A 19,443-nucleotide genomic window follows, 5' to 3' on the forward strand; every position below is an offset into this window, starting at 1 on the left:
TTTTCTTTTGGACGTGCGGCGTGCCTATTGAGGCCATACGGAGGATGTTGCTTGGCTCTCCTCTGTAGATGGGCACCCTTATTCAGGACGGAGATCAGAGCTCCCGCCGGCACGGTCCTGCTTTCTGAAACTAGGACAACGGTAAAAGCAGAAAACTCCGTTCTCGGGAGTTCAGGGAAAACAAAGAAAAGAAGAAGGATATCCGAATACCTGCACGCGCTAAGCTGATGTTCTGAAAGTCGGTGAGCTTATTTGTTGGTAGTCTCGATGTATAGGTGGCTTACCTCCCGAGATCGGGTCTGCACGTTCTCGCAGTAAGGCTTAACTAGGGAGCTATGTGCGTTGTCTCGATTCACTAATGCAAAGCATCATCTTTCATCATAAGCATCAGCATCCAGGGGAATGGTGAAAACAAGTATTTGGCATTTTCACGACCCACAACTGCACCTTCTGCTGTGCGCCTAATGCGATCTCTACCACATGATGGGAGAGTTTAGGAGCAACCCATCGATGCCATACGTCACCGGGCCAACCGTTGAGCAGTGGGAGGCCCCGCTGACAAGTTCTGCAAGATCAGCGCCGTTTGGGGACAAGGGCCGAGCTTATGCCGTCGGCTAAACTTTATAAAGTTCATTCCTCCTCGTCATGCGATCCCTGTTGGTTTCCTTGTCAACACTGTCGTACGATATATTGCGAGCACGTTGCAATCGTCCAGGCTACTTCTGAAAGGGCATAGTTCTTGCAATAAATTTCAGATAAGTCTAATTGTGGCACTTCACACTCCAAAGCAAGACACGTACGGGTTGCGAGCGATGCCGTAGTGACGAGCTCTGATCAATTTCGATCACCGATGGGTCTTTACTGGCGCTCGTATATATGTAAAGACAAGAGCGTGTTTTTTTTTTTTTATTAGCTCCGTCAAAATGCGGCTGCAGCGCCCGCGATTCGAACGCGCGACCTCGTGCTCAGCGGTACAGTGCCATAGCCAATAAGCCACTGCGGCCGGTCGCAGTGGCTGAGTGGCTCGGACCGGTCGGCCGGTCCCGATGGCAAGTTGTCGTTCCGCCTACTTTCATTTTCTTTTTTTACGTCATTAAACCATGTTAAGCGTATTGTTATTTTAACTGGCAGTCGTAATTAACTCAACATTTCAAACAAACAAAAACTGAATTTCCTGGATTTTTTCCTTCGTTTTTTTTGTCTGTTGGGCTTCATGTGGTTGTCGGCAACAAAATCGAAACAAAAGGAGCACCTCGGTTTTCCACGATTCCTTTCGCCCATCGCATAGCCGAAGCATTTTCTGGCATATTACATCGAATATTGAATTTGAAGAGAATAGTCGGTTGACGCAAATCAGGCAAGCACGCAAGTTCAGTATAAATGCGGGTCATTAGTTTAAGTACAGATCGGATGGCGTGACAGAAACGAAAGCGCACCCTCTTGGAGTTGATGTGCCTGACTGATGCAGTCGTGCAAAGTGCAGAATCCTATTGCGCCTTCACGCGGCGGCACATTTCTTTGTTTCGTGATAACGCCGTTATCGAGTATTTCACAATGGGAGTCGAATTTTATGCAGATGTAATCGGAATCCTTACCGCCTATATCACTCGGAAGCACCCAAGCAAAGCTGAAATGTCAAAAGACCGTCCGCCCGCCAAGAACTTCAGCTACAGCGGGGATATTGCGCAAGATTTTTCAATCTCTCGCGTGCCCGTACGTTCCATGCGCGTATTTGGGCTTGTGCGATAGTAGTGCTTTCTTCTTCTTTTCTTTAGGCTGTTCGCGTATATCGACCGATCGGGTTGCTTTTCTTGCACCAACCGGCTGGGTCCGGGCCAAGGCGTGCAACTGCTTCAGAAGTGAGAACCGAACTTATGGCGGGCGGTGCCGCCGTTTGTTTAATGGAATTGATCTCGAACAAACACTTCCCGGATAAATCTTTCTCTCTCCTTCTCTCTCTCTTTTATCCCTCTTTGGAGTCGGGCGTCGCGTTCTCTTTGTGTTATCCGCGGCGCCTCATCGGTATTACACGGCCGCACCGTTCTCGGGAGAGTGCCGACTCTAGCGTAAACACGGACAAGCAGTCTGCTACCCGCCAGTGTTTCGCAATATCGGAGCCGCCATCCTTCCTCCTCGCTAAGCGATCGAACGGCGCCGCGCGTTCTTCGATGGTTTTAAGTTGATGAGTCTGTCTTTGTTGTCGAAGATCTTTCGGTTTCGTTTAAGCCGTGTATTGTTTCCGTGTGTACGCGCGCACACGGAGACACACACACACACGCACACATATATATATATATATATATATATATATATATATATATATATATATATATATATATATATATATATATATATATATATATATATATATATACACTCCGGCTATGTCAGGGCACAAGCTGTGCCCGGCCGGACACACCCAAAAACGGACAATGAGAGCCTAACTTCCATTGTTTGCTTTACTTTCTTAAAGCGCGGCCGGGCGTGCCTGATCGTTAAATCCTGTCGCTTAAGTTCGGTCGCCACGTCGTCCGTTTCCTCGCTTTCCGCTGGCGGCGGGCTTCTTTGTTTTCTCGCTTTATTTTGTTTTCCCGTCAAAAAAAGCTCCCCGCGTTTGCTTTCGCGCCCTAATTTGCTGGAACGCAAATAATGGGCCTCTCGTTGGCGCTATTTGCTTCCGGAACCGAATTCGTGCCGATGTCGAGTCGGGAAGGATGAGACGCTCCGTGCCTACCCGCGGTGCGTGCTCTGCACACGGTCCGCTGCTGCGTGCGCCTCCCCCTGTGAGTTCGTTGGGCGGTGGACGCGGTCCTTGTTCCAAGGCGGGCATTCTTAGCGAACATTCCTAAGGAATCTCCGGGCGTGGGTCTCTGAGCCTACGTGCCGGGTCCCCTCCCCCACCCTCTTTCCTCCTTTACTGCGGCGCCGCGCGCGGAGTTCCTGTTTTCGCCTGTCCAGTTCCCGTTGTTTTCTGCGTGCCATTCGCTTCGTTATAGCTAAGCGTGTCACGTCCGTCGGTCCGACATGCGCACTGCGCCATTTCTCTGGCAGATCGTACACCTCTGCTTCACCTCACCAACTCCGAGTCGAAGATACTCGGACCGTGGCCACACCCGTCAGTGGCTCGAAAAGCGATTCGTGCACTAGTGAAGCACTCGAAGCGCACGGGCTTAAGAGACCGTTTATAGTGTCCTTGTGTATGGTGTCCCTCCCACACGTACTCAGTGCTTACTCTCTCCCTTTCTTCCTCTTCTATTCCCCTTTCCCCCACCCCCAGTGTAGGGTAGCAAACCGGATGCTGTTCTGGTTGACCTCCCTGCCTTTCCTATCCTTGTTCTCTCTCTCTCTCTCTCTCTCTCTCTCACTCACCAACTCTGCGCAGTGCAGCGAATGCTGTGCGTTGCTTCCGCCAATCGTAAAACAGAACCGGAAGTACGGCACTGTTCGCCTTTGATCACGTGCCGGAGTCGCCGATTGCGCTGGAGATTCACGGACGCACTTATCTACCGGGCAGTTGAAAGGTCCAGCACGCATGCGTGTGTAGACTGATGTCTGCCTTCACCAAACGCAATGGTTCTCCAACCTGTTCGAGTCGGCAAACAAGTATTTTCTGTTTAAGCGTACTATAAGTAGGAAACTGGTGGGTACACGTGTATGGTGGCAACAATCAATTGAATTGAAATGGCGATCCCGCCTCCTTCCTCCGAGACACGCAGCCGGGCCTTGTTACCGATTGGCTGTCACGGGCCGCAGCATTCGCTCTACTGCGCGGAGTATTTAAGACTAAATATAAGGCTGCTTGTTACTTGAGAGCTAAAGGCTGCACTTCGCAAATGCGCTTTGATATTAAAGCGCCCCGCCACATCTCTCACAGCATGAGCTGCCACGTTTCCAGCGCAGCGCCGACTGCTACGCGGCGCTGACTGCTACACCCCACGTGATAATCGCCGAATGTGTTCGCATATACACGGCGAGCTGGACGCGCTTTGCGCGCGAAGCTTTGTTTGCCGGGTGCGTGATGATGTGGCTATGGACGATACGGCGTGTGTGCACATTGTGCTGCTTGCAAGGTCTGCATGCGTTGCGCCGCGCGCAGGCAGGTTATTACGGCTCATTCGCTTTGTTTGTATACCGCATACGTTTCACGCAAACTTCTTCGAGGGGACAACTGGCGCTGGCGCCATGCGGCCGTTCGGCCTCCACGGGGATGATGGGAACCGCAGACCTAATCAGAGAGATCTGTTTAAGGGATGGCCTAATGCCATTTTGGGGAGAAATGGGTTAAAGGGAAAGAAGAAGCGCCAATGCCTGCCGCACTCTGGAAGCTTCGCTTGGGCGGTCCGCAACGGAATTTATTTCAGAAGCTCGAATTCTGGTTCACTAGTTTCTTCACCCGAATTCGTTCATCAAAGGAATGTATTTTGATCTTTTGAGCACTATATGCTGGTGCGTTAAGTTATGTGGCTTCTTTCGTTTTGGTTTCTCGGTACCGCCTTCGCGTCCCTACTTATTCATCAGTAGTTTGGCCTTTAACGTCCGTAAACTTCAGAGTGAGTTATTAAGGGCGCAGTTGTACAAGGCTCCGGATGAATTTTCACCACCAGGCGTTTTTCTTTAAGTGCACCCAGACCACGGCACGCCTGCGTTGTTGCGTTTCGCCCGGAATGCGGCCGCGCCGCGGTCGAGAACCGAACCCGCGACCTCGTGCGAGGCAGCACGAGCGCCATAGCCAGCGAGCGACCACGGCGGGTCTTAGCATAGCGGTTTCGTGCTATTCCAAGTCGCGCGGAATCGTACGTATCCTCCAGCTTGATACACCCTTTCACAAATGGACGTCGTACGCAGCCATGCATAGGCTTTTTGTGCAGGTTTTTCACCGAAGCTCTATTGTTCAAGTTGACGGCACGTTATGTTATGAAATTATGTTATATTGTTACGTGTAGTGTTATGTTATATTGTTACGTGTTATAGTGTTACGTGTATTGTTACGCGATAGGTACTGGGATCGGTACCCAGCACCTCCACCAGAATGTTACGTGTAGAAAGACACAGACAAAAGAGGCTATTTACAGACTATTCACACTAGACTGGAGCCAGAGCGCCAGGCCGACATTCACTCGCGCCAAGGGCACAGACCCACTTCGTTGTCGTTCTCACGGCGGCTCGTCTCTCGGGTATCTACGGATAATATCGTAATAATATGTTATGCTATTACGTTATGAAAAAGAGAAAATGGTAATATTTCTTTAATGTGAAAGGATGTGATTCTGAGTAATCCTACTTCATGGACGGAATCCCACAACGAATGTAGCGACGTGTAGTGGCGAATAGTCACGTAGCCCTTCTAGAGGCGCGAGCCGTCAGCCGAACGGAGCTCTTACTTTCATACTTCTGCTCATTCTTATGCGCGCTTCGTTGTCATATTCGTTGGAGCAGCGCATCGTAAACCCCGAGTAAACCCCGACACCACGTTTCCTTTAGGATAATGCTAAACTCTGCGATCTAATGCACTTATTACGCTGTCCTTCGGCTTTAGCTTCGATCAACAGCGAAAGCATGCGCGGCTGCGGTCACGATTCGCGCCTCGCCACTCCTTCATGACGGTTTGCAACGCAACGTTAACTTTCTAGTCTCTTTTTGTTGTTAAGTTACCATATAATGATGTCAGTGCGGCTTCCTTCGACGTCTCCTACAAAGATGCGGTTCCGTCCAGCGTGTCTCTTTTAAAAGGCAAATCTGAGAACCCGTATATGCTTCCTAAAGTCGACGCTAACAGCTCGAGGAAGCAAGCCAGCGCTTCGATAGCGAGCGTGTTTACGCGGGACAATATGCGAAACTTCGTAAATTTACGTTCTTGCGTATACATCTCTCTCTTTCTCTCTGTGTTTGCTTCTTTTCTTCTTGTTTCTGGATCTCGCGCGCCGTAAATTTTCGTCATTTCTGTATCTCGGGAAATTCAAAGGCGGGAGTCGGCCCTGACCGGAACCTCCCACGCGGCGATATATAGAGGCGGCTTTCTCACGTCGTTAACCGTGGGGCGCCCGCTTCCTGCGCGTGCCCGCGATCGACCTCCTTTCGCTGCTTCATCTTCGTCACTTGGCATATCATCTCTTCTGGGCCTGCTTCTTCTTCTTCTTCTCCGTCATCCTTTGCTCCCTTTTATCTGCGTGTCTCTTCGACTCGGTCTTCTTCAAGATAAGCGGCCGCCACCGCGAGGTCTCTCTCTCTCTCTCTCTCTCTCTCTCTCTCTCTTTATTGACGATGCTCTCGCGGTTGGCTCGCCCTTTTGTGTCCCCACAACAATGCGTCGATACACTCGTCGTCAGCGGCGGCCATGAAACTCTTTATACTGCGCATGCGGACGCGCGCGTTCGGGGCGTATTTCTTTTCTCTTTCTTTTTTGCATTTTCTTTTCGGCAAGGATCTCTGGCCGTTTATCTCCAGTTAGCTGTTTTCTTTTTCTCGTCTAAGTTGCGCATTGCTTTTTATTCGCATTATCTGCGGCATTGTGATGGCCGATCCATATTATCGTTGTCGTCGCTTCATCGAACGCGAATCCTCTAAATAGAGGATAATAAAAAAAATGTAATGAAAACGGAAACGCGCAGGGCATCTGAGTCGGAGGGAAATATCGTAAAACTTAGAATGGCCTTCTTTTCGACGCGGAAGTCCCCGTCTCATCTTGCTTCTCATCTTTTTATTTTTTTGGTAAAATTTATGCCACGCTACATTTATAAATGTGCATGACATCGCAAGGTCTTTGCAAACAAAGCCTGGCTGCGGCGCGTTGTCCTTGAATGGCTCCAACGATGCGATGTCTCGACCGTTTCCTAACTGTTATCTAATAAGGGTATACTTACATAGACTAATCTTTCTTTTTCTTCCCTAATGTTAATGAAAGTAATTTTCTTTTTCAATACGAGTACGTGGGTATCCTGCAGTACGCCTGAGTGCAGACGCATATAGGCGTCACGCAGTCCGCTCCCATTGTTTGCAATGTCATCACGTTTTATTACAATTAAGCTCCGATACAATATATCGACACCTCCTGTATGGCGCCGCAGGTGTAACGACTGCTGTGCTGCAGAGTGGCACAGCCTCGATGGCTTTCTTTCAAAGCAAACAGTTTTCATCTGCTCTTTCGCTCGTTCTCGTGGTTGGCGGCCACACTTTCACCGCCGAATGTCAACACCTGACGTGTCTGACTATAAGAAGAAAAAAATGGCTTCGGTGCGAACGCAATTCTCACAAACTTGTGAGTTCTGTATCTATTACGATATGATATTTGCGACTCTGAGGATAAATATTTCGTCAAATTTCACTGAGTGTACAGGGCTACTCCGGTGGTTAGGAAAATAATAAATGGGTGACAGTGCGAAGGCGAAACGTCGCTCCGTCGAAGACGTGCCTCGGTAGCATCGTGTGGAGTTGCTCGTGTAAGCGAACAGCCCGGCCGGCTGGCAAGTGCAGTCGCGCGAGGGCAATGGGGACGTCTGATAGTTTAGGTGGAGTGCTCTGGAAGGATCGCCCTCCTCTTCTCCCACCACCTTCCCCTTCGCACCGTAGTGGCTGCGGGAGAGGGCTGTGGTTAAGTGGCTAACTGTTCCGTTATCTACGGAATGACGAAGCGAAACAGCAAACGGTACCTAAATGAACTCGCTCCAACAGCCATACTCATTCAAGCGTAGCATTCTTTCAATAAAGCGAATACCTTTCTAGAAACTTTCGACAATTCGCATACACTGACGGTCATGTCAGTGGCTTGTTTTTTTCTTTTCCTTCCTTCCTTCTTCTTGCCTTCCTACTTTGAGGAGGGTTAAGCGGCCAAGTGGGAGCGGAGTGTGACGATCGGTTGTGGGTTCACGTCAGACATCTGTGCAGCCGTCTCTGTATATTCTCGCCATGAAATAGTAAAGAGAGGGAAAAGGAAATGGGGGGCTCTGTAGTGACACTTGCGTAGCTTACGAAACCTTTTTCTTCTCGTTCTTCGTTACTTCGCGCCTCTGGAGTAATCCAGCGCACCGAAGAGCTGTGCCGGTTACCGAACCATTCGGAAGAAGACAGATGCCCGCTGCATAGATTTCTTGTTCTTTTATTGAGTGAAGGACGCGCTTACTCCTACGTGGCAAATTGCCGCCGACCGTAGAGCCCTGCATTCGCGCTGATACTGTGGGTGCTCCATCTTCGAGAAGCGCGACAGCCCGTAAACAAACAAAACGAGAGAGAGAAAATAAAGGAATGGACTGCTCTTCATTCTAATAGTTTTCTTGTTTGGCTTACTGATATTCCGCATTTCTGCAAATTCCCAGCAGCGCGGTGGCTCTTTTGGTAATGCTATACTCGGCAAAGACCAAGAGTTCGCCGCACACCATTCCTTCTTTAGCGGTCAAACTTTCTTTTCTCTAGTTCCACGTTCTCTCTGTCTCTCTCTGTGCTCTAAATTTACTTTCGCACGTCGAAGCGAATTTCACACCGTTGCGGAAGAGAGACTGAACACTTCCTTTCCCCTAGGCTCCCTAGACTCCCGCTTTCCCCTACGGCGATTTCGTAAGCCAGAGGGAAAAGTGAAAGAATGAATCGAAAGTGTTTGTTGCATTGTCCCGTTTTTTTTCTCTTTCTCTCTCTCTCTCTCTGTAACTTTCTTTTCTAAACACACTGGAAGCAGAAAAACAGCCTCAACAGCAGCAGCAAGAGCTCTACAGGGGAGTATCGGACAGCTCAGCTCCTCGGAGAAGAGGATTTTCTTCCTTTTGTCTTAGCCGTCTTTTGTTCTTCCCTAGTCGGCGACTGCGCCCGAAGACGCGTGCCTGCCGTGCCTGCTCGGCCGCCTACTTGCCCGCCCGCCCGTGTGAGCCGCCGTCAAAGGGGCGCAGCACATTTTTTGCCTCGCTCGGAAAGCTTGAAAAATGAAGCGCCGATGGCGGGCAGGCGGCAGCGGCAACAACAAATTCCCTTATCGAAAAGTTTAGCCGCGCGTCCTCGTCCCCTTCTCGGTGGTGTATATAGTTCGTCAGACGCGCTGGTGGCTCTGTGTAGGGGAGGGGGGGAAGGGGGATGCTGCGCCTGCCTGGAATGTTTATAGCGGCAGCTCGGCCGTCGTTGCCTTGATCTGGAGAGCTTGTGCAGCGCTCGGTCGGCGTTTACTATACGGCCGAGTGGATTACGGAGTTGAAGTGCGTCGATGCTGGCCTAGAGAGGTCGTTTTTTTTTTTCTTGTTGTTTTCAGCCGGTCAACGCAGCAGCACTCGAGGCTCTACTGGCGCTACAATTGAAACCTTAAACGAGAAGAAACATTATGGTGTTGGTTTGCACTTGTGATCGGTTGCTAGTGAAATTTTACGCCGTCTTAATTAGACGGTCGCAATAGCGCGCGCTATAGCCCCAAAATTTTTCGTTCTTTACTGCATCACGTCTTTTTCACGCCTACTGATTGTTCAAGGAGGTTAAATTTTATTGTGAGTTTGTTTGTTTGTTTGTTTGTTTGTTTGTTTGTTTGTTTGTTTGTTTGTTTGTTTGTTTGTTTGTCACGCTCACGTTTGAATTCATGCTGATAGCATGTACATACGTAGGCAGTTGTCGCTAGAGGTGCATCTACTGTGCTTGGGAGCGAAAATCGCAGTCCTGCGAAAGCCGCTGAAATCGTCCTCTGCACAAACCTACAGGTTAGGCCTAAGACAACCGCGGGCATAAACCTAACTTGAGCATTGCGCCTTTCACCTTCACATAACTATATTACGAGAGAAGTAGGCGTTCGCTCTACAGCGGTGGTCAGAGTAAAGGCACCGTGTCAGAGTAATAGCATCCTTATCATGCACATCTGGCACGACGAATCTCAATTTCCAGTTTCCTCGACCGGGTTCGACCAGGGGACAACAGCGCTGAGAATTTTCATTCGTCGGCGACTGCAGTTTACATCAACACTTTGATTCCTCGCCTTCTCAGTATTTTCGTACCCTTCTTTCAACCCCTGTCCCAGTGCAGGATAGCAATTCGGGTTCAGTTCTGGTTAGCTCTATGCCTTAGCTTTATACTGTGATCTCTCTCTCTCTCTCTCTCTCTCTCTCTCTCTCTCTCTCTCTCCAACCTTCCCATTGTACGATGTAACCGGTGACTCTTCTGTACTCGCAAGCTATATTGTGTTTATACCATCTGCAATGTTGCTGTTTTCTTCACGCAAATGATTTTTTCTGTTAACCTGCACTTCACCCTCCCCCCTCCAAGCCAAATTCTCTCTCTCTGTCTCTCGTTCTTCTTCCTTCTGGACATTTTTTTTTTTCGTCAGCAGAGGTTTAGTGGAGCAACTGTCCCTAAGTCCTGGGTGCAGTAAAGCCCTTGGCAGAATACGTGCTACGAAAAGTTGGCCTTGTGCTGCGAAGCTGAAAGCACGATCTGTGTTCACATTAAGCGCCATGAATCTGGGAAACTTGCAGGCCTGATCGCGGTGTTGTGAAAACGTATGTAATGACCCTAGCCTCCCCCTTTTCCACATAAATCTTCCCGGGAATTCAGCTGATGGCCCGAAGCGAATCATGCTTCTCGCATCGTTGCCCACTGTCGAAAGCTGCGTGCTCGCGGGTGAACTTCTTGCAAGGATTGCGCTCCTTCTAGGTTATTTTGATAGCTCTTGAAGATTTTAAAAAGATGGTACGCGTAGGTAAAAAAAAACGTTAAACAGTTTTTTTTATTACAAGGACGTTTAGCGGCATTTATAAAAAAACTATAAAAGCTATGCGATGCGGAATGTAGCAGAACGTTGCAAAAGCTAAAGGCGCGGGTGTTCTCTGAGCGTCGCTTTGAGAACTGTAAGGTAACAATGTAAAACAGATCATAAGGGGCACCGTGGCGCCCAAAGTATCGCGCGGTGTTTCTTTGGGCGACGTTTCAAGACCAACGCTTCTTTTTCTTTTAAATCTAGCTCATTGACCTCAAGAAGTGATCGGCAAATGCAATGGAGATTTCCCTATGCGCATGTCGGCAGTGCGCAGACGTTGCGCCCAGATCATACTCACATGTAGTCTGTTTTGTGCAGACGACATGCCAAGACGACATCAGCTCGTTTTTCTATAGTTTAGTGAAACGTTGACTGAATTCGGATGGCACATTCTGAGAGTTCCTATATAAGTATGGCTAACTTGAGCCGGCGTGAATTAATGATTCTATTCCAATTATTTTTCCTCATCGCGCTTTGTCAGTAGTCCAAACGATGTTTCGCTCATGTTATCAACGGGATTGGCCGACGGTGAACGGTTGACGATAAGAAAGTATTGGAATCGAGCGAAACCAATCGTTATAGTATTCACCATATTATGAAAACCAGCCTCTCAATCGAAACAAGTTTCGATTGAGAGGAATTTAGTAGGGCACGGCCCATACCGGATGCTTCTTTCACAAGGTAGTAAAAAAAGCGATAATGCTGTGTGCTGTTGTGAGGAGGTTGTAGGAGACGAGGAACATTTATTACACTGCAAGAATAATGACACTCGCTGCAAGAATATTTCTGCGAAGATATATGTCCTGTAGAGGAGGCCACTATCAGTAGATAAAATTCTGGGTACATCAGAACACTTGCAACACAGTCCAGCATGCGCATTAGTACACTCCTAGCAAGAATCGGGAATACCTAAAATGTTGCCGGATTTTGCCATTGTAACTCTGATCACGACACAGTATTTTTAAGAGTGACTCATTTTTCAACATTTTCATACATACGTGTTTCCCGTATTCACTCATATATTGTCGTGTTCCTGTTGTTACTCTGTTTGCGCGCGTTGTGTTTTCCACCTATGAGGACCGCTGTGTGTCCGTCAACATGAACGCTTGAATGCTTGTAATGTGCTCAGGAACAATTTGTTTGTTTGTTTGTTTGTTTGTTTGTTTGTTTGTTTGTTTGTTTGTTTGTTTGTTTGTTTGTTTGTTTGTACGGTCAGTCGGTCGGTCGGTCGGTTGGTCGGTCGGGTGTGTGTGTGTGTGTGTGTGTGTGTGTGTGTGTGTGTGTGTGTGTGTGTGTGTGTGTGTGTGTGTGTGTGTGTGAGAGAGAGAGAGAAAGAGAGAGAGAACTTTAGAACTCCTGAGACTATAGCCATTTCCATATACTTTGTGTGGCACTTCTTTCTTCTTTTGAGCTTATCTATCAATCAAGAGAAGAGGACGGCGCCTTCTAAGAGCCATCAATCATTAATGCCTTGTTGCATTCAGTTAAGAACAATAATGAAAAAAGAAAATACCGACCTTGTTTTGTTTCTGTGACGTGTTTCAGCATTGTTCCAGCATCGGGACCCGTAGTTCTACATAGCCTCACGAAACGAGCTCGCACATGCGGAAAACGTCACACGCCACAGCAACACACTGCTTGACATGGCTCTCATCTTCTTTTTTATGTAGCAAGCAATATCTTTCCGCGAAGAAATGCAGATTGGTCTGTGGCAAAAGTAAGGTGCGAGTAGAATCTGATTTGATGTCTCTATACTTAGCGGCCCTTCGAAGACGCCGAGACGTGGTGGCCTTCCGTTCGGCCGTCCCATATTGGCACGCAGGCGTCACTCGGCACACTTCTTTTGCACCGGAGGGCGTGTTTGTTTGTGTGCGTGGGCCGTTTGCCGACGCTCCCAGGGCAAGAGGAGGCCCGGCTTGGCAGACGTGCCCACGCTGCCGCTTAGCCCCCCTGGGCAGCGCGAGCACTGCGTGGCCGGATCGAGCGCCGTGATGGATGGGCGACGTCGATTGCGTCTGGACGCCATAGCCTGGGGCGGGCGCAAGGCCGCAGCCTCCACCAAAGACAAAAGCCCGCAGCGGCTCGCGAGAATACGTGGGGGGAACGCAGGGGCGGTGGCGAAGAAGGCTTTGGCGCGGCCACCTTTTTTTTTTTTTCTCGTTTGTCTAGTTGGTCGTCTTTGGTCCCTTCTTCCCTAAGCTCCTTCGGACGAGCTTTAGTCCCGCCCGCGGGGGAATAAAGGGGAGTTCCCGACGAGTAGAGGGCCCGACAGGAACAAGCGTTTGGCCTCGCAAAGCGAAGATGACGGGGCGCTCTCGTGCTGGAAACAAGGGAGCCGTGAGGGGGTGGGGGGGAGGGAGGGGGGGCGTATGTGCATGCTTTGGTTCTGCCGTGAGCGACGCTCTTTTGTTTACGAGCGCTGCTGCATCTGCTGGCAACGAGGGAAGCGGCTTTGCGGAACTACAGGAGACGTACGCGAACGAAAAGCTAAAAGCCTGTTCTGTTTTCTTTTGCGCTGGTGGCGTAGCCTCGGCAGGGCCAAAACTAAGATGGATGAACTCTGAAACTTGAGCCCTCGTTCTTCTTTCGTTAATTCCTTCCAGCGTCCTCGTCTTGTCGCTGCTTTTGCTTTATTATTTTCCTATATCGCACGCACGCATCATTTTTGAGCTTACCATCGTGTCAGAGTATCAGCTCCGTCTTCTTAACGTCAGTGACGTCTATGAGAAAAATAGCGAGTCAGATATCCCAGGGAGTGGTGAAAAATAAGAACGGTGTCAAGGCGCGTTGAACCGTGTGTCGCGATTAGGATGAGATACGCAATGATCTGCAAGAACGTGGTATAGTGTGGTCCAGTAATACGAAACGTAAGCAGAACACCACCGCCTGCTTGAACCGTAGAATAATATGACATAACTCGAAGCGTTATGTTCTGGTAGAACATTACTGTACGTTGCAATGGTGCAACTGTACTCACTTGCATTTGAGCTCTCTCTTCTGCGGGTGTTCTTACTTACTTTTTCATTGTTTTCATAGTTAGTTAGTTAGTTAGTTAGTTAGTTAGTTAGTTAGTTAGTTAGTTAGTTAGTTAGTTAGTTAGTTAGTTAGTTAGTTAGTTAGTTAGTTAGTTAGTTAGTTTTGCGCAACTCCCAGTCACATTGTTCTGTCTGCCCCGCTCCTCTGATAAGCAGGCAGCCACTCGAACGAAAAAGCGACGGCACAATCGAATCATTCGTGTTACCGTTACCCCAGGGAAAGAGTGAAAAAAATAAACGGCGTGTAAAACCAAGAAAGGAAGTGTCTTTATCGAGCCAACTAAGAAATAAAAATAAAAAGACAATGAAGAACAGGCGTGACCGTACAAAAAAAAAAGAAGAAAGTATGTGGGAAGAAAGCCCTGAAAGTACATAAAACTCATGACAGCGCCTATACGCGGCCGACCCGCTTCGAAGCCAGCTCTGATCGATGCCGTGGCTTATAAGACCGAGCAGCGCAGTCCGGTGAGCGGCACAAAAGACGCGAGTTTTGTTTGATTTTATCTCTTTCTTTCTCTCTCTCGGAATGCCGAAGCTCACAACGTGACGCTTCGGTATTAGCTTTAAGGGTTGCTCCCGGCGTCTATTTCGCGGCTTTCCCATGTTGCTTGCTCTACCCCTTGCTGTTTTCTATTTAGCTGCACTCGTGTCTCCCCCCCAAAAAAGTTTTGCGCCGAAAAACTTGGAAGCAAAGAACTCTTTGCGTGAAGGTGTGCCTGCACCTGCTGAGTGTGCTGCGACGGTTGAGGAGGCCGATTGAGTTCACGTAATGCGATGCTGCTTCCCCCGCATTTTAAATGCACTTAGCGTTGAGCGCATCCGTCCTGTATTTGTAAAGCTTTCGACATCGGGGGTTCGGAAGCGAGATTGTTGTAGAAATAGAAGAGAGGAGAAAGACAGATAGCAGTAGTGGAAGGGAGGTTACTCAGAAACATCGAATCTTTCTTCGCGGCAACTCACGGTCCCCGATGTATAATTCTCTCCTTCCTCAAATATACCTTTTTTATCCGTGCTGTATGCCCTTCCGGCGCAGAAAGCAGGCAGCAACGAAAAGGAGCAACCTGAAAGGCCCTGAGAGTGGCTTTGAAGAAGCAGCAAGTAGATGAAAATGCGCGCAAGAAGAATGCGCTGCATGCTAAGTATATACGAGTGGCCATTAATTTTTTTCTAAGGCACAATGCGCGTCTGCGGATTGCTTCATTCTTTGGACACTCCGTGAGAGATGGCAAGACCTGAGAGCTGGAGAGCGTTACGTATAGGCCGCACGTCTGGCGTGAATTGCTTTATACATGAAGAAGATGGGGTATGAAATTATTCGCACATGCACAAAGCACACGCGCACAACGTACACGCTCGCGCGTGGTTAGGTTAGGTTAGGTTAGGTTAGGTTAGGTTAGGTCATCTGGGACACGGGCGTGTCCCACCCGATGAAAAGCGCCAGCGCATGCGCGTAGCACTGGCTCAGATTTTCGCCATATCCTCCGCGGTGGCGCTGTTTGTCTATGCTGCTTTCTCCGATGTACCTCTGAAGCGCTGTGCGCCGAGTATTATTTGCCCAGGGACGTATTTTTGATGGATTTATTTCATTTACTTCTAATAGCCTTGTTTGTAGTCACTCGTTCCCTCGGCTACACGCTGCAAAAAAAAAAAATAATAACACTGTGCACAGCGAACACGACCTGCGTACAACGAAGTTATCCTCCACGCTCACCAGCGCGGCGTCGCGAACACGCGATTCATTCTCTGCGGCGGGTAAACTTTCCCGCAGGGCTGTGCGCCCCGTGAATTGGTTGTAATATAAGTCAAGGAGAAAAGAAAATGTATGCATAAACGTTGGAAGCCCCGTTGCAAAAAAAAAAGAAAATGCAGCGTCGCTGAATGAAAACTCGCAAAGGCGATCTGTGTGCCCGTCACACTTGTTCCGTTCGGTGATGAACAAACAAACTACGAGCAGGCCTGCACACGCATTCAGCGGGCCCGCGGCCCGTATATACACGTAATGGCCACCGCTTCATAAGCGAACGCTTCCCAGCCGCCCATTCAGTCCCTGCCCCCTCCCAAGTTTGTCACTATGCGCGTTTGCGCGCGTATGTGCATGCGTTTCTTGGACGCGGGAGCGCATTTGCTGGAAGAAAAAAAAAAAGAACGACACGCTCGTCGCAGCCGCCCGCACGGGTACCGCGCGCGACCGAAACCATGGGGGGGGGGGGGGGGGGGGGGGGGGTTATGCCGGCCTGCCTGCCTGCTTCCGTGCCTCGCTGCTATATCTGCGAGCCGGCGTTGTAGTGCATTGGCTGCCCGTAAGCCTCGGTAACGGGCAGGCTGGGCGGCGTGCGCTCGGCTGGCGGACTCCTTCTCCGTAGTACCCCCTACCCCCGCCTCTTCGTGCTTACGAAGCCAATTACCGGTCGGCTCGCTGTTTCGGTAATTCTCCCGGACCGTCATTAATAGCCTTTCCTGCCACAGCACCCGTCTTACAACGTCCCCGAGCCTGAGCCGCCCCCGAGTGACGGCCCTGCGTATGACACCGAGCGTGCCGTGGACGGCCACGGCGACGGTGCTGCCGAGCCGGGCCGGCTGTCGCGGCTATAAAGTGCGCGGCCGGATGGCTCTCTCTCTCTCTCTCTCGGCTCGCTCATATCCTTGCGCGGATGGGCAGCGTCGTATAGCGCAATTGCCATGCAGTGGTATGGGCGAGCGTGGGAGCTGGATGGGCGCGATTGTCTTTGGCTCGCTGCCATAGCGGCGAATTAGGACACCGTCGGTCGGCGCGCCCACCGCCTCTGTCTTAACTCTCGCTTTGCGTTGTTTTCGGTCGCTTCCGCGCGCTCGTTGTTTTGGCCACGTACGTCCTTTCGCTGTCTCTCTCTCTCTCTCTCTGTTGTCTGAGGTTGCTGGAACGGGTCGTTCCAAACTTTCTCGGGGTCATTTCGCGCGCTATACCGCGCTGATGTAAAATGACGCTCTCTCTTTCTTTCTTTCTTTCTTTCTTTCTTTCTTTCTTTCTTTCTTTCTTTCTTTCTTTCTTTCTTTCTTTCGTTCGTTCGTTCTTTCTTTCTTACTTTCTTTCGTATTTATCGAGTGCATCGTAATCGCGCCAAGGCACGACCTTTTCTTTTCTTGTCACGGAGCCGGGGGCGGGGGGGGGGGAGCTTGTAGTTTCATGCCGTCTTTTTCTCTAAGTGTGTTGGCAGCTTTAAGCACTGAACATGACGGTGTCTCTTTTTTATCTCCTAGATATTGGCGTTGTTTAGACTTCCTCCCTCTCTCCTTTCTTTCTTAAATTTTCATCGTTCTTGTTGAAAACTTGTTCATTCTTTGGTCAAATGTTATGACGTCTTTATTTGAGGCGTGGGCCGTCTTTTGTGTAGATGCGAGTCATTACGCATATATTTCCGCCCAATGGCTTTCTGTGTATTTTTTTTTACCATAACGCTTCTGCCGCTGAGTGTCGTTGATTGAGTATAGCGACGCCATTTGTCATGCGCAAACATGCGATGTCTTGCATTAAAGACGAAATTCGAGGAGTTGTCATACAACGCTGACATTTGGCTAATGCGTTGATCATTAGCAGTGTTTTCAAAGGGGCTGGTCGCTTCATCATTGGAATGAAACAGAAACAGCGCGACGCAGGGCGAGCGAGTAAAGATCACAGGACTGAGCGCTGACTATGGCAACCAAACGCTTTATTTGCAGAAGCTCCATATAAAGACGTAATTGAAGGTGACATATAAGGAGGAAAAAGAAGAATAAGCGATAGCCACGGAGGTAATCCAGTTCCTTTGTTGATAGCCTGGAAGACGCAGAACTGACGCACGCGTCGCCACTTGTGAATACGCAAAATGCCTCGAAGATTCCCCGCGCGTGCTGTTCACTATACCTTCCAATTATTTCGCACTGCTTAAAGATAGGGGCGCAACCACACGTGTTACTGTGGGCAGCCAGATGGCTGCGCGGGTTTCCTTTTAGTGAAGCGGCATGCTCGCGCAGGGGATCATTAGAGAGTTTTAATTGAGGGAACGCAAGCGGCGCGCGTATTCAAGAACTAGGGGCGGCGCTACTGCGCATGCGCAGTACTGTGGCCCCGAGTTCTTGCGTACTCAAGCCGCTTGCGTCCCCTAATCTAAAGCTCTCTATTACTGCACCTTAATGCTTCTAAACGTTGCTATATCGGGCAAACGGGAAGGTGTATATATATATATATATATATATATATATATATATATATATATATATATATATATATATATATATATATATATATATATATATATATATATATATATAATCGCACAAAACCAACAGGCAATGAAGTCAATTAAAGCTTAGTGGGAATTAGCTGTGGTTGAAATTTAAATGTAGAAAAGGAGAAAGCAAACGGAAATCAAAGTGGACGAAAAGATAACTTGTCGCCGGTGGGGAATGAACCTACAACCTCCGCATTACGCGTGCGTTGCACTACCATTTGTGCTTCGGCGACTGCTGTCAATCCGTCCACCAACTTGGGTATTTCTGTGGAAGATGCTTTTTTTTTCTGTTTGCCCGATGGTGTCACGTAGCACGTGAACTTATGAGAGCAGGCATGTGGCTGATAAAACACTCGTGTGCTGCCTAATGGCATCAAAGCTGCCAAATTCGAGGCCCTCGATCCTATGAATTAAAAAAGAGAAGAAGGTGAACCGAGGGGCTCGGTTTTTGTTAGTGATGCTCATGTAAAGCCAACCGTCACTGAAGCCAAGGAAAGCATAGGGTAAATTGGCTGTCGTTGAAATTGTGATGTAGAAACGCATAGCGGTTCGCCGCAAGTGTTTCCCGGTAAACATTACGGTTGCATAATAAGCTGCAATTGCCCGGAATCGTCAACTGTGTGGCCAGTCTATATAGAGCACCGCGCGGCGCGTCGCTGCCAGTTGGTGCGGTGGTGATCTCAGTGAGTTCTGTCGCGCGCTCCGATGGACGAACCTTCGACTTCTCGGTCAGCATTTGCGCCCGGCTTCTTTGCACGTCCAGGCAAGTTCGCGAACGAGGCCGAGGCGTCATAGGAAAGACGTCGCAATGCTATCGCGTTCATCGACATGGGGATACCTAGGTGCCTTCGATTTTTATGCTTTCTAACGCTGGGCTTGTGTCTCGAGATCCATCGAATATGGCGACACTTGACTGGTTTAAGTGCAAGAACACTCGGTATTAAACAAAAATGCATATTAGTGGCTATTCAGGCAACTCGTAGAAAAACAAATGACGTGCTTCTTCAGCGTGTTCCAATTCGTACAGCTCTATCTCTCTGGATGTGTGGTGTTTGCATGGCTGTTAATAATAATAATAATAATAATAATAATAATAATAATAATAATAATAATAATAATAATAATAATAATAATAATAATAATAACTTTATGCGACAACGAAATAGTCCATCAATAAGTCAAATAACCAGCTTCGCATCCGAGATGCGATGATACTATAGATAGAAAGAAAAACCTAGGCTTTTCAGTGTTTGAGCTTTGCAATCTTTAAAATAAAACTCGAACGTTCCACTGTTGCACTAATTAGCGCTCGTTATTTACTGGCACCTGTGTCGCTGTTGCCTTTGTCTCGTGTACAAGCTGCTCGCCAAGTCGCGCAAACAGATGTCCGGCTTTCACGTGTTACTCTACCGAGCGTTCGATTATCTCCTCCCGCCAGCCCCGCTGTCGG

The 19,443-nt window shown here is 48.9% G+C and overlaps 1 protein-coding gene across 3 annotated transcripts in view; it reads left to right on the top strand.

Annotated features, from left to right (window-relative positions):
- The window catches only part of Camta (Calmodulin-binding transcription activator), a 560,381-nt gene that overhangs the window by 348,812 nt on the left and 192,126 nt on the right, over nt 1-19,443 (top strand). The window lies entirely within an intron of this gene.

This window comes from Dermacentor albipictus, chromosome 2, assembly GCF_038994185.2.
Source record: "Dermacentor albipictus isolate Rhodes 1998 colony chromosome 2, USDA_Dalb.pri_finalv2, whole genome shotgun sequence".
In the NCBI taxonomy this organism is placed as follows: domain Eukaryota; kingdom Metazoa; phylum Arthropoda; class Arachnida; order Ixodida; family Ixodidae; genus Dermacentor; species Dermacentor albipictus.